We start from the raw sequence: 14,081 nt of genomic DNA on the forward strand, positions 1-14,081 counted from the left end.
TTTTATGACTGATCCAGCCACAAGTAGGATCATTACCTCACCTTCAATTACGTTTCATTTCGTCACTGAAATTATTATTATTATTATCTTTTTAATTTGGACTTATGCCCTTTCTGCAATAAATATCCTGCGAGACTAGTTTAGAGTAATGAAAATGTAAATCAAGTGAAACAGATTTGTTTCAAACTTCATTTATGGTAGTAAAAAATAATATAACAAAGTGACAAAAATAATTAATAAAGTCCATATTCATAACTTCCTTATCTAAAGAAAATACATCGTGTATTTTCCTCTTTCTCTCGTCCTGCTTTAGTGAAATAATAAAAAGAGGTACAAGTGGGACTTCCATTACTCGAGAATTTTTCAAGATTTTTTATCTTAGTTATCATAGCAGCGTGTATCATGGTATCGTATAACATTTCACGTTCACAAGTGCCCCCGTTTCCCCTACAGGGCAAATTTTAATATATCTTTTGACAAGCTTCTAGAACTCTGAATCCTTATTATTCATCTCCAACTTTTTTTTTTTTTTTTTAACTAATGTTTCTGACATTCAAGAAGTTCAGAATGCGAAAATCTGGCGCCGAATCGGCCAGCGCCGAAATGGCCGCGCCCGCGCCGAATCGTAATAAACCCTTCACTTCCTGAGCCATTTGACGTCACATTCGCTTGAACTTTATATATATATATATATATATATATATATATATATATATATATATATATATATATATATATATATATATATATATATATATATATATATATATATATATATATATTAGGGTGGTCCTTATTTTTGAAGTTGTTGATATTTTACGCGACGTCCCCTCAATTTGTTCCATTATACAAATAAATGATCCTTGCAAAATTTTAAGTCAATCCATGAATATTAACACGTGCCCCTAGGACCCCTTTTTTGAGTTTCGAAGGAAAAATTGCGGATTTTCTCACTTTTACGTAAAAATATTCTTACGTGTCATATTTATAGTAATTTTGAACTGCAATATATGCTGCTACTTCCAGACTGACCATTCTCTCACTTTCACTCTGTAAAATGTTACATGTTACAGAGGGTAAATGTACACTAATGGACTTGGGTCAGATATACCGCTCTTCTGAGCTCGTTTCAAACAAAGCGGCATGGGAACATTTCTTTCAACCAAGATGGACACGAGGGATTCTAAAGGCTATTAATGAATGGCCTAGGCCGTTAATGAATGACCTTTGAAAACAACGAATTGCCCCCTCCAGGCTTTGGGGGTGCTGATTAACAAAATTTTCTGCGTATGTAACAGGTGTGTGCCAAATAGGGTCGCTAGGTATCAATGCTATAAATATAAGAAATGACAATTATATTTTAATTTTCTGTTATTTAGTTATAAATGTACTAAAATGTTTATGCAATTTTTAATTTTTAAAATATAAATTTCAAAAAATCCTCGAAATCATATTTTCCATATCTAAAATATAAATTTAAAAAAAATCCAGATCGGAATAACGTAAAATTTTATACTTTAATCTAATTTTCTTCTAATTCAGAACACAGTCCTTATATATAGTATCTATCCTAACCTGTTGAACCTTTTTTCTACATTTGGTCTACCACAACACAAAAAAAGCTTGACAATTATTGATATTTTCTCGCCTTTCATCACTGTTAGACAAATGCCATATTAGGGAAAATGATGCTGTTCATTTGTTAACAGTCTATGCAGATGCAGTAAATTTAAATCCAAATGATCTTATGATCAATCGTACATACCTTAAGGGAGCAAGAGAAAATCGTCTAGAAGAAAAATCAAATTTAATGAATTTAAATTCAGATTTTGTAGTTATTCACTGGGATACAAAGCTACATCCAGCTGTAACAGCAAAAAGAACGCCGATAGGCTTACCGTGATAGCTTCAGGTCCCAATGTTGAACAGCTAGTCGAAATTCCCGAGATATTTCTTCAGTTGTATATGATATCTTAGATGATTGCTCTTTATTGCTAACTGTTCAAGCTGTAGTGTTTGATACAACGGCTTGCAATACCGGCCGCATAAATTGTGCATGCATTTTTTTAGAACAAAAACTGGACGGTGATTACATTTGGATTGCCTTCATCATGCATTTGAAATCGTACTGCAGAGTGTCTTTAAAGAAGTTCTTGCCTTTCTTAGTTCTAAATCCGATATTCCATTATTAAGCATTTTGTGGAAAGATCATCATTCAGAAATTATAACATTCGACAAAGACCACTTAAATTCTTAAAGACGAAGTCGATGATATGTTATTGTTCGTAAAAAGTGCATACTGAGAAAGAACATTCCCTTAAAAATTACAGAGACTTCTCATAACTTGTAATAATATTTCCTGGTGAAGACCCTCCTAGAGGGATATGTTTTCGGAAACCAGGAGCTTATCCCTGAGCCAGATGGGTGGCAAAAAGAATTTATTGTTTGAAAATTTATATATTTAGGAAACAATTTAAATTGACCTTACATGAGGTGAAAGCCCTTAAATGCTGTATGAAGATGTAGTTTTTCGCAGCAACCCAATCGAAGCTCCTTTGAATTATATAATGTACCAAAAAAAACTAGCGTACAAAATGATAACAAACATGCAGCAGAAGCGGCGATTGGAAAATTCATAAATCATTTTTCGTATTTAGGGTATTAACTAGTAGCTTTGTCCGTATTGGATGAAGGAATTAACACTTTGAAGATAGGAAAAGACTACTCCAAAAAATGCTGTATAAAAAAATTCATATAACGGTAGATGATTTGAAATACTTTCTTAGTAAAGATTTTTCCCTTTATAGAATTAATTACAAGTCAATAAAACTGTTTGATAAGTTACAAATACCAAAAGATGTTTTCCTGCTTGATCCTGATTTGTGGCAAAATGAGGGAATCTATTTAAAGGGAAGAGAGATCGTTAAAATGCTGAAAGTTGTGAATGATACAACTGAAAGAGGAGCACAATATTAATCGAAGAAGTGCACAAACAATTTTAAAAATATGAGTCACAAAAGCAATTTATTTTACAGAATGTCCAAGACTATCGGAAAAAAATACACACGATCGTGATACATTCAGAAAAGCATACGGTTAAGGTAAAGTTTCTGAAGTATTATTTCATTCTTATTCAATGTGAAATCTTTAGATCATGTAAATTAATTTAAAAGATTAATTTCAGTGCTATCGCTCTGTAAAAATATTTTTCAAACCTAGCAGAAACGACGTACTGGGTCTGAAGTAAAAACTCGAAGATTTATATGAAAATTATCAAAAGTGCTAAAGAAGTTCAACGTCCTAGGGGCACGTGTTATTATTGATCGATCGAGTTCAAATTTTGCACACGTTACTTTTTCACATAGTGTCACAAAACTAGGGGGCGTCACTTGTTGAATTCCGAAAAAAATATTTTCCCATATAAATAAGGACCACCCTAATATATATATATATATATATATATATATATATATATATATATATATATATATATATATATACACTGTAAGAAATTTCACCGTTAGAATACGGTCAGTGACCGGCAGAAAATGGTCCGGTCACTGCCCGTAAAAATAATATTCTGCCCGTAATCTTTCCTGACCGTGAAAATAATAGGTTTGCCCGTAATTTCCTCCCCGTAAAATAAAAGGGGAGTGACCGTAAATTGACAATGTGCCCGTGAAAATTATATTCCTCTTTCTACGGCCACTGCCCGTACATTGACTATATGCCCGTAAAAGCTAGAATTTGTTTTCTACGCCCATTGACCGTAAATTGATATTGCTCCCGTAAAAGCTAAAATTTATTTTCTAGGCCTATTGCCCGTAAATTGATATTGCTCCCGCAAAAGCTAGAATTTATTCTCTACGCCTATTGCCCGTAAATTGATATTACTTCCGTAAAAGCTATAATTCATTTTCTAGGATCACTGCCCGTAAATTGGCGTTATGCTCATAAAACTTTTCTATGGTCACTGCCTCCTGTAAATTAACATGATGTTCATAAAAAAATGTCATTCTTTATCGTCATTGCCCATAAATTATTAGGTGCTTTAAAACTTAGTTTATTGTCATATAAGAACCAAGTTATGAATAAAAGTTTTAAGAACACAATAAAATGCAAGTCATTTTTACAATTCAATAAACACGTAAAATAGGCTAACACTGTTAGTAATGCAGTTTGAGGACCCCAGTTGCCAGAATTATAAATATTCTATTAAATGATCTCTAAAAATGAGAATGCATGTTTAAGAGAGAGAAGTATAAAAAGAAATATAGAAAAAATCCCGTGAAATAAGGGAAACTTAACTGAAAAAAAAAACAAATTCAGTAAAGCTTTTTTACTGTATGGATTATAGTAAAATACAACACTTAACATTTTATGTAAAATGCTTACATACATAATAATTTGTTTCATCGCTAAAACACATGTTACCAACATTGGCAACTAGTGTTTTTTTAATGGTTCGTCCATTGCCTTTACTTGTTTGCTGACCTCGTTCATTCAAAGAACATAGAACATTCAAAAAAGTTATATAAATTATTAAAAAACATATTTATACTTCATATTTAAAAAAGTTATAAATTAATTAAATTATACATAAATTAAAAACTTGTGCAGTCGACTTCAAAAATAGACTGCATTTTTTACTAGCTAGCATAAACTTATGGATAAATTAATTTTTAAACACCATAAGTATCCATTAAAGGTAAGCATCTCGAAAACAATTTTATCAAGAGAAAGAATTTTAGCTCAAAAATTATTACCAAAAAAATATGTGAGCATGTCTACATAAGAAATAAGAAGAGACAATATCCAGAAGTGTCAACAATGAAAACAAAGAAGTTAAAACATCAAAAAGGTTTATTTTACACTAATTACAAGTTAAATAACAACATAATTACAAATAAACTTTTTCAGAAGAGAAATTATGGTCAAATTTTTCAAAACTTGGTTGAATCACTTTTTCCAAATCTTTATTCCTTTGGATCCTTTAGTTCAGTAACTTATCCAAAATATTGCCCTAAAAAGAAATCACCATAAGGAAAATTAAGAATGATTTGTTTTTCACACATTTAAAGCAGAGCAGCATTCTCACTAAATAGTGAAAATCAAAATAAAGCATTTTAAAGCACCCTATTTTTTTTTCACCCCTTTCCCTGGTTTCATAAGGTTTTCCTCCCTAATATGATGTTCAAAGGATTTTTACATAATTTCCAGGAATCCTAGGAAAAAGCACATGCATACATAGAAATAAAAGCTATAATAAAATTAAACAAAAAATTAAGGCTAGATCAAAAGACATCGTAACTGCTAAAATGTATAAATCTTAAGTTTAATGCATAAAAGCTGGTAAACACGTAAATATCGAAAAATTTGTTTCATCAAATCAAACGAGTGACAAAGAAAAGCATTTTTCCAACATCAATTCAAAATATGTGGTCTGTTTTGAAAAGAAAACAAAATGAGGTTATGAATATTTAGTGAACATCAATTTCAAAAAAAGAAAGAAACAATGAATCATATTCAATTGAAAACATAAACAATAATGATGATCATTAAGAGATATAATTAAACAGAAAGCACTTTGGAGTCTTGCAAAGATCTTGGGGGAAACCTGCAACTGTAGTACAAGTATAAAGGGGAAATTTCAGGGAAAAAACATTTTGGAATTTTTAGTGCCAATATGGGCTATTTCCTGACGGGCATCTACAGTATGATAAAAACAGATATTGAAAACACCTTTTTTCAGAGCATAAGCATCCAAGCTTTTTGACCCCATACATAAGCATGGTAGCAGATTTTCTAGTAGAGGGGCTAAGGGGGGCCACAAAAGATAAATAAAAATAAACTATTTTATTTCATAAATTTTCATTTGCCCATACATAAATAAAACTTTTAAACAAATTTTATAAATAAAAACATAATATTTGAATAAAACTACTTTTGTTCGCTATAGGAATAATATTGGAGTCTGAGTCCAGTCCTAAAGGATGCATTTGTACAGGTTTAGTATTTGTATTTTTTTTTCCAAGTTCAAAAAGAAAAGTAAAGACAGAAAACATGTTGCATTGTTGGAAGGAAAAAGACAAACTACGGGAATCTTCAGCTCCTTACCCCAAAATAAGAGACTTCCCAGTAAAAGTACTGGTCAAAAATTTTTAAAGTACAAAGAAGCTATCTATGATTAATTTTTAACGCAAGAAAGAACTGTGATGGAAAAATTTAAGTTTTTTAAATCAATTTCAATTTTTCCCCCACAAATTCTGAAAAAATAGTTTTAAATTTTTTAAACTTTAAATCTTTTTGGATTTTCTTTTTAATTGAAAACTTATTTCATGCTTAATATCCATATAAATATTCCAATAACAGAAAAATTTTCCCTTGTGTATGTCAGTTGTTCGTTAAAAAAAGATCTATATTCAGTACTTGACCCAGTAGCATGAACTTGGGTTGAGTACTCAGTAATCATCCTAAGTACTATTCAACCACACTAAATTACTGCACTCAATAGTAGGACAATGTTTTCAACCACACATGCACACTGGGTTTTAACATGCATACCCACCAACTTTGAAAAAGCTCTTCGTTTAAATTAGGGATACATTGAATATGCAGTTGATTTTTGGTATACTGCTGACTATTTGGCACACAAAACCGAATACTTGGTTTGGCTGAATATCTTAATATTTAGTCAGCAATTGAATAGTAAATAACATAAATAGTTGACAATTAGTAGGCAAACAATTTTTTATACCATGAATGTGTATATAGTACTCTAGTACAAACTTCCAACCTGTTATTTACTAATATTATCACATTTGGGTAATTCTTCAGAAAACATAACTTTTGAATGCAAATATTTTTCAATTTCGAAACCTTTTTTCCTTTTTTTTTCGTTCTTCCATGAAAGTGTTACCTACTAGAAGTAACCATAAACAATGGCCAGCTCAGTTCCAATTATTTTACGTATAAATAAAAAATAAAATAATCCCTTGTTCATAGAAATTAAAATAAAAATAACTTTTAGTATTTAAAAATTGAGGCCAATTTAATATCAAAGTGGTAGTTTTGTTAATTGTGCAATCAATCAGCTATTTTAATGATTAGTGGGAATATAATTAAGTTCTCTTCATTAAAGTATGGTATTAGTAGTTTCAAATACATGTAAAATAGTATTTAGTAAATTTTTGTGCGACATGACTTCTTGTCCTACTAAAATGAACTAAACCACTATTAAAAAGTTAAATATACTTAAACAATTATCATTTGAGGCACTTGTGAAAGGAATAATTAATAAATTAGTATATACTTTTAATTAATCAAGTTATTAAGCAACATAAACAGCCACACAAGGTGTGTGACATGCCATGGAAGTGAAATTCACACGTTGTGAACCAAAAATATACTAAAATAAAACTTGTTATTCAAAAATTGCTGGCAGGTTTAAATCAATATACTTTTGATGAAATTAAAAATCATTGTTAAATGAATTGTTCCCAAAATTTTTTACTGTAAAAGGCATACTGTTTGAAGAATGAAACATTTAAGGTGATTTTAGTGCAAGAGAAAACATTCAGATGTTACATTTAAGTTTCGCAACTTTTCACTTTCTTTTATATCTTACGCCACATAAACATTTTTTTTTTTTTTACCGCTTATAAGTCATAAGTATGAAACTAAACTCAGTGGCGCAAAATTGGAGGCAATCCCACCGTGCCCATATCAATCTTCATGACAGAGGGCTGTGGGGTGCAAAGGCAGGTGTTCTAGTAAGGTGGTCAGCCAAACGTGGAACCTCCAGTGTTTAGTTTCCAAGCATGCTTGGTACTCATTTTATTGACCCACTTATGGGATGAAAGGTGAAGTCAACTGTGCCCAACGGGGAATTAAACTCAAATCTGCAATGAGGAGGCACAAAGTGCCACTGGACTTCTTAGGTATGAAACACTAAGCAGAAAAAATCAATTTGTGAAACGTTTCTCGTCTCACAAATGTTTAAAAAAGGCAATTTATAACGTGCAAAGAAAACACTCAGAAATTAAATTTTGCAGTATTTTGATTTCGGAAGTTTTACAATTCAAAATATTATGTAATGCTTCAAACAAAATAATTAATCTACAGAAAATAGATAAGCATCTTCAATTCTGAATTGCCATAAAATAAAATACAAAAATTATAAATCATTTTTTAGCCAAATATTCAGTCTTCAGTCAAATATTTGACTAGAATTCTAATAAAATATTCGCTCAAAAACATATAATTGAGCTATCAAATCATCCAGAAGAAATCAATAACCAAACTCTCGACAACAAACATTCTTTTATAACACTATTTAATTAAAACACTAAAGAAACAATCATTTAAAAACCACGAAGGTGTCCGTTCCACAATAGTGGAGGCTCATCCTCATCCCCTAAAAGACGGTGCCTCAAAGAAGGACATTCCTAAAAAAGACACCCTTACAGTAAATTTTATTAGCAGTCTACTTTTGGTTCTTTTCAATAGTAAATGAGTGTTACTGATATGATTAATATAATTCTTAGATTGCAAACATCGCAATTGGAAAACAAAATATCAAACATATCATACTATTTTGAACACGCTTAAAATGAATTTCTGCTAAGATAAACTACATTTGTGATCCCTGTCCTATTGATTGTTAATGATTGATATTTTGATAAGATAAACTAAGGTGAAGGCCAATAGATTATAAAGATCCCTTGGAGTTAGTTTTAATAAGGTTTGACTGTATTTTCAAAATAAATATGGAAATCTGCGCATCCTACATGCAACGATGGATACAAGGCGAGGGTCATAATTCTCTGCCGACATTATTATCCACTCACTTTGTGTTCAAATATACTTAATGAATAACCTGCAAACAATTAGAGTATTTTTTTTTTAAATTCACTTAATATTTTTTAAAGTAAAAATCTGGAATACAACTTCCTTTCATTGCTTTTAAAATTAATTAGTATTGTTTATGTCCCACAAGGTGCTTTATTTCTGGCTAAGTTATTGCTTTAATTGACACCCAAGTATTTTCAGAATTTTTTATGCACCTTAAAAATATTCTTCAGCATGACCAGCCCTAAAATAGCAGTATCTAACCCCCTGATATCAACCTTTTCATCATTTATAAGTTGTACCACAAAAGATGGCTAATGCACTTCTTTTGTCGTAAGTAGGATCAGGCCCGGCATTTTAACTACTGTGAATGCGTTAGGTGCTACTGTGAATGAGCCCCTAAAACCTCCTAACTGGCAGCGCCCATGCATACCCTAGTCATGCTCATCTTTTTTTCTTGAAAGAATCTGAGGGGGGAAATCCCCCCCCCCCTATGACGAGCATGGATGGGTATGCAGTAGGACAGCCAGGGTTGAGATTTTAACTGTTGAAAACTGCCCAAGTATCCTTGGTTGTAGCACATGTTGCTAATCCGAAATACAGTAGTTTATATACGTATAAGGCAAGGGGGCCCATATAGGGGTGCAAGGGGGGCTAGAGCCCCCCCTTGAAATTAGAATTTCCTTGCTTTTAGTACTTTTTTCCTTGCAAAAATGTAAAAACATTTCTTCTCTAGCCATTAATGAATAAGTTATTAAAAATGTCAAATTTTAATGACTCTAATCTGTCCTGAAATCAGTTTCCATGGGGAAAATATAGAGCTAAACCACAGGGAAAATATTTGAGCTCCCCCCCCCCTTGCAACTTTGCATATGGGCGGCCTGCCTATACAATACAAATAGGACGTGTTCTCATACCTATACAATACAAATAGACTACCTAAGATTACAAAATGAAGAGTTCTGTTTTCGTGTCCAGTTCATCGGACATTACTCTGTGGCACAATTATACTGAACATTTTATATTCTTTTAAATTTATTATAAAATTTTATTTTTTCATATCGATAACATTTAAATACAACAGCGACCAGAAATAAAAGCACTGAATACAAGTAACAAGTAGAAAAATTACAATCGTTAGTTTCTGAGCAAAGAAACTGATCGTCGCTCAATAGAGTTTAGAAAAACATTTCTTAAAATAAAATATTAATACATACCTCTAAATAAATTCCGATGAAACACTTCTTGATCCAGAAGTTATTTTTCATCCAATTGTGCAAAAACTTTAAAGCAAGGATTGTCTGGGTGAAAGAAAATTCAACTAAGTATATGGAACAAAATAAAAAATGGTAGGTACGATTATGCATCATTTATATAAAAAAAACTCCAGATTAAATAAAAACAAAAAACCAGACTGCGTAAAAACCAAAAAAACTAAAAAGAAAAATGTATAAACCCAGTAGTTTAGAATGTATTAAGTACTACTCAATAACTACACCGTTGAAATAGTTTTATAACCGTACACACATAAGACAAAGCATAAATTCAAAAGTAGAATAGAAGGATGAACAGTAAGGGCCCATTCCTTTCTGATTCAAGAACCCCGTAAAATTTGAATGAACGACATTTTCGAAAACGTTTTTGATTTCGGGTAGTTTTTCGAAATTGAAGATCCAAAAATTCAAAATTTTTGACGATCTTTGATGACATTGGAGAGAGGGGGTTGAGGACTCTCCCCTGAAAAAATTTTGGAACTAAAAAGTCGTAAAAATACAGTTGGCGATTTTTTGTGATGAGTTTGGGAGGAGGGGGAGAGTTTGGAAACCTTTTCCGGAAATTTTTCGAATTTACAAAATTAAATTTGCAAAGGTAAATTTTGGTTTGTGAATTCGTGGGGGGGGGGGAAGGATCACCCCAATTGCTCCCTCTGTGGATCCACCACTGTCCCTCCCCCACTTCAAGGACCTGCAACCATGACTCCTATAAACCTGCCATTATGATTAAAATACATTCCAGTCAAAACATTCATACCAGAACCAAATCATTCCAAAGAATGACCTGAAACGCGCCTTTGACAACAAACATTCGATTATAACACTATTTGAATGAAACACTTCAAAAAACAGTAGTACAACCAGGGGGAGGGTTCATGGATCTAGACCCTAATTGAAATGACCAAAAAAATTCAAAAATGAAAATATTTGTGTTTCACACATAATTTCATTAGTCGTATATAAGAAAACTTCAAGTAAGCAGCGTTTATACGTTTTTGAAAGTACTGCATGAAACAAGTGCATAAATAAAAAAAAGTATAATAGGTTTTCGTTATTATGTATTGGACTCAGCAGTGACTAATTTTGATAACGTATAAATGATAAAAACGTATAAAAGATAAACGTATAAACTGTGCTTCACTGTATAATACACAGAGTGGTTCGAAAGCGGGAGTAACCCTCATTTAATTTTACTATGGTTGAATGTTTGCTGTACAGTTCAGGCTCCGATCTGAGTACCTGCAGTTCGGGGGGGGGGGGGGGACACATCCTTAAGGAGATCCACGATCCAAGAAATTGAGGGGAAAAAAAGGAAAAAAACTAGTACTGAGACTTATTTACGTAAACAATATACACTGTTAGTCTAGGAGGGGACCCACTAAGTTTTTGCAAGAGGGTAAAAATTTATAGAGCCGGGCTTAACAGTTACTTTGAAGTCTTAAGAACTTCAGTTGAACAAGATCCATGTTGCAACACAGCTGAATTCTGCACCATATTCCACTCAATTTTGGCGTTTAGAACATTGCGTTTAAAATTCTGCTCCGAACTCGGCAAAACATCTGCAATAACATGGAGCAGAATTCCGCTGTGTTACGACATAGATGGTGCTCTGCCGATTTTTACTACTTTAAAGACTGTAAAGTGACTGCGTAATGAACATAACACTGAATATGCGATGGGGGAGGGGGGGTCACCCTGTTTGAACCACTCTGTATTCTGTATATTAGACCCTTAAAGAAATGAAATCCTGGCTATGCAACCCCCAATAAAAAGTTATTTGATATTATAAGTCACATGAACGACTCTCTAAAAAAGGCATACCCACAGTAAATTTCAATAGCACAATCTCACCACTTTAATCACCTCCCCCCCTCCCCAAAAAAACCTAGATTATACTTATATGATGCAAACACAGCCTAAGTTTCCTACTAGAAAGACATGGCTTCTCGTCCGCTCAGATTGAGCAAATTGAAAACTGCTTCACTTTCATTCAGACAATACATCAGTTAATGATGTGAACATTCTTCTTACAGTAATTATTATACAAAATATTATATTTTAAGTTATGAATAGTTGTAAGTTACAGTAAAACATAGTATTATTATGGAAATTTACATTTAATTTATAAGTTTAGGCACATTGAACCAGAAACAATTCAGTAATTAAGTGTTGAAAGTTGATAAGAAATACATGCTTCATCACATTATTTTTGGTTTATAATAATTGTATGAATAACTGTTTAAAGATTTAGCTATTAAAAAAATGTATGAAACATGTTTTAAACATTTCTAGCTGTGAAACTAATGAAAACAATGATGTCATTATTTATATTTTCTACTAAAAACGAATCTGTCGTTAATAGGTAGCCTAAAGCAATTTATTTTCAACTACGTACCTATGTTTTATTTCATTGGTTTAAATGTAACATTTGAGTTCATTAAAAACAATCTAAAAAATGTAACCAATTCCTATTAGTCATTGATCATGGTTATTTAAAACCAGGAATATAAAGCATGCAGAGAATTAGTAAATAATTCATTTTGCCCTCATGCACAACATCTTTAATTAATTACATTAATTTAGAAAAATATTGCAGAAATTTTTGGATGAAACTATGGAAATTAAAACACATGGAGCATAGTATGATATTCATTTGTGCGTTTATATTGCATCACGTTTGCATACATTGTACTATGTAAGTACGTCTTGATACAATCAATATCAATTCTAAATTTCAACGTTACAGCGAAGCTTCGGTACTCGCCATCAATCAATGCTCACAAATTATTGTTATCAAAATAGCTAATTACAAAAGAACAGCAGATTAAAATTACACTTAAACAATAGTATAGAAAAAAAACACTTACTTAATATTTTGATTCCAGACATTGGAATACACATGGCGAGGAAGACAACACTTTCTTTTTTTTCGACGCCTAGGAGCAATACTTAGATGAGAGCCTGGAAGACAGAGTCCCTACTCTCCAATACGTATATTTAGTCCAGATATTGTAAGACGTATATCATATATTACATATTAAAAAGGTAATAATCTAGTTGGAAGACAACATTCGTTCAACAAAAGGCAGCCATCTTGGCTTTTCTCCTTCCCGCTTCTTTGCGTAGAAACACGTGACAACGACACGTGATCTTTATCAGCCAGCAAATTACGGGGAATGACCGTATTCTGCACAGATTAAGGGACTGGACGACTGCCCCGTAATTTTACGGTCAACGCAACTTAAATTTACTGTAGTTTTTTTACAATTACGGTCACTGCCCTGTTTCCTCGAAGAAGGGCACTTACCGTATAATTTTATGGCCAATGCGCCTAAATTTACGGAAATTTTTTAGAGTGTATATATATAAATTTTTAAACTACTTATCGTATCGCAATTTTTTTCCCCAATGATGTTCATACATGTTATTCTACCATATAAAAATAAAATTGAAAAATCGAAAACGTCCCTATTTACAAACATAAAATAAATGAAAGAACAAAATAGCGTATAATACAACAAATCTCAGCTCACGATGCTAGACTTTTTAAAGAAATTTCAGTAATGTATGCATTGCATATTTATTACTTATTTATTCTATATTTTAATTTTTAGTACGGGTTTCTCTATCTTCTACTTTTACAAAAAATATGGTTTTATCGTCTTGATATCTCAAATTTTATTCCTCCATGAGATTTTAAGAGAGTGTTATCTTTGCAGGAAACAAAATTAAAACGTGTGTTACACGATAAAAGAAATCTTCTGTGTTATGACACAAGGAATTTCTCTGCCAGAAAATATTTCAGTCCATCACTAATTATTCTAGCAATTATTCCCAAAAAAACATCTCACTCCAAAGATGCAATTTTTCAGCCCATTTTATCCACGAATTATTAGTTTGATCGACCAATCAGATATTGTATACAACATGAAAGTAAAAATTTTCCATCCATAAGCA

At 31.9% G+C, this 14,081-nt stretch overlaps 1 long non-coding RNA gene across 1 annotated transcript; it reads right to left on the reverse strand.

Moving 5' to 3' along the window:
* Positions 1–4,944: 4,944 nt before the first annotated feature.
* Positions 4,945–13,217, reverse strand: LOC129231327 (uncharacterized). Its single transcript, XR_008581242.1, has 3 exons — positions 12,992–13,217; positions 10,068–10,151; positions 4,945–5,023 (listed from the first exon to the last, which is right to left on the reverse strand). It is a non-coding gene; the product is annotated as an uncharacterized LOC129231327 (long non-coding RNA).
* Between the last annotated feature and the right edge of the window lie 864 nt (positions 13,218–14,081).

Source organism: Uloborus diversus, chromosome 10 (genome assembly GCF_026930045.1).
Source record: "Uloborus diversus isolate 005 chromosome 10, Udiv.v.3.1, whole genome shotgun sequence".
Lineage (NCBI taxonomy): Eukaryota > Metazoa > Arthropoda > Arachnida > Araneae > Uloboridae > Uloborus > Uloborus diversus.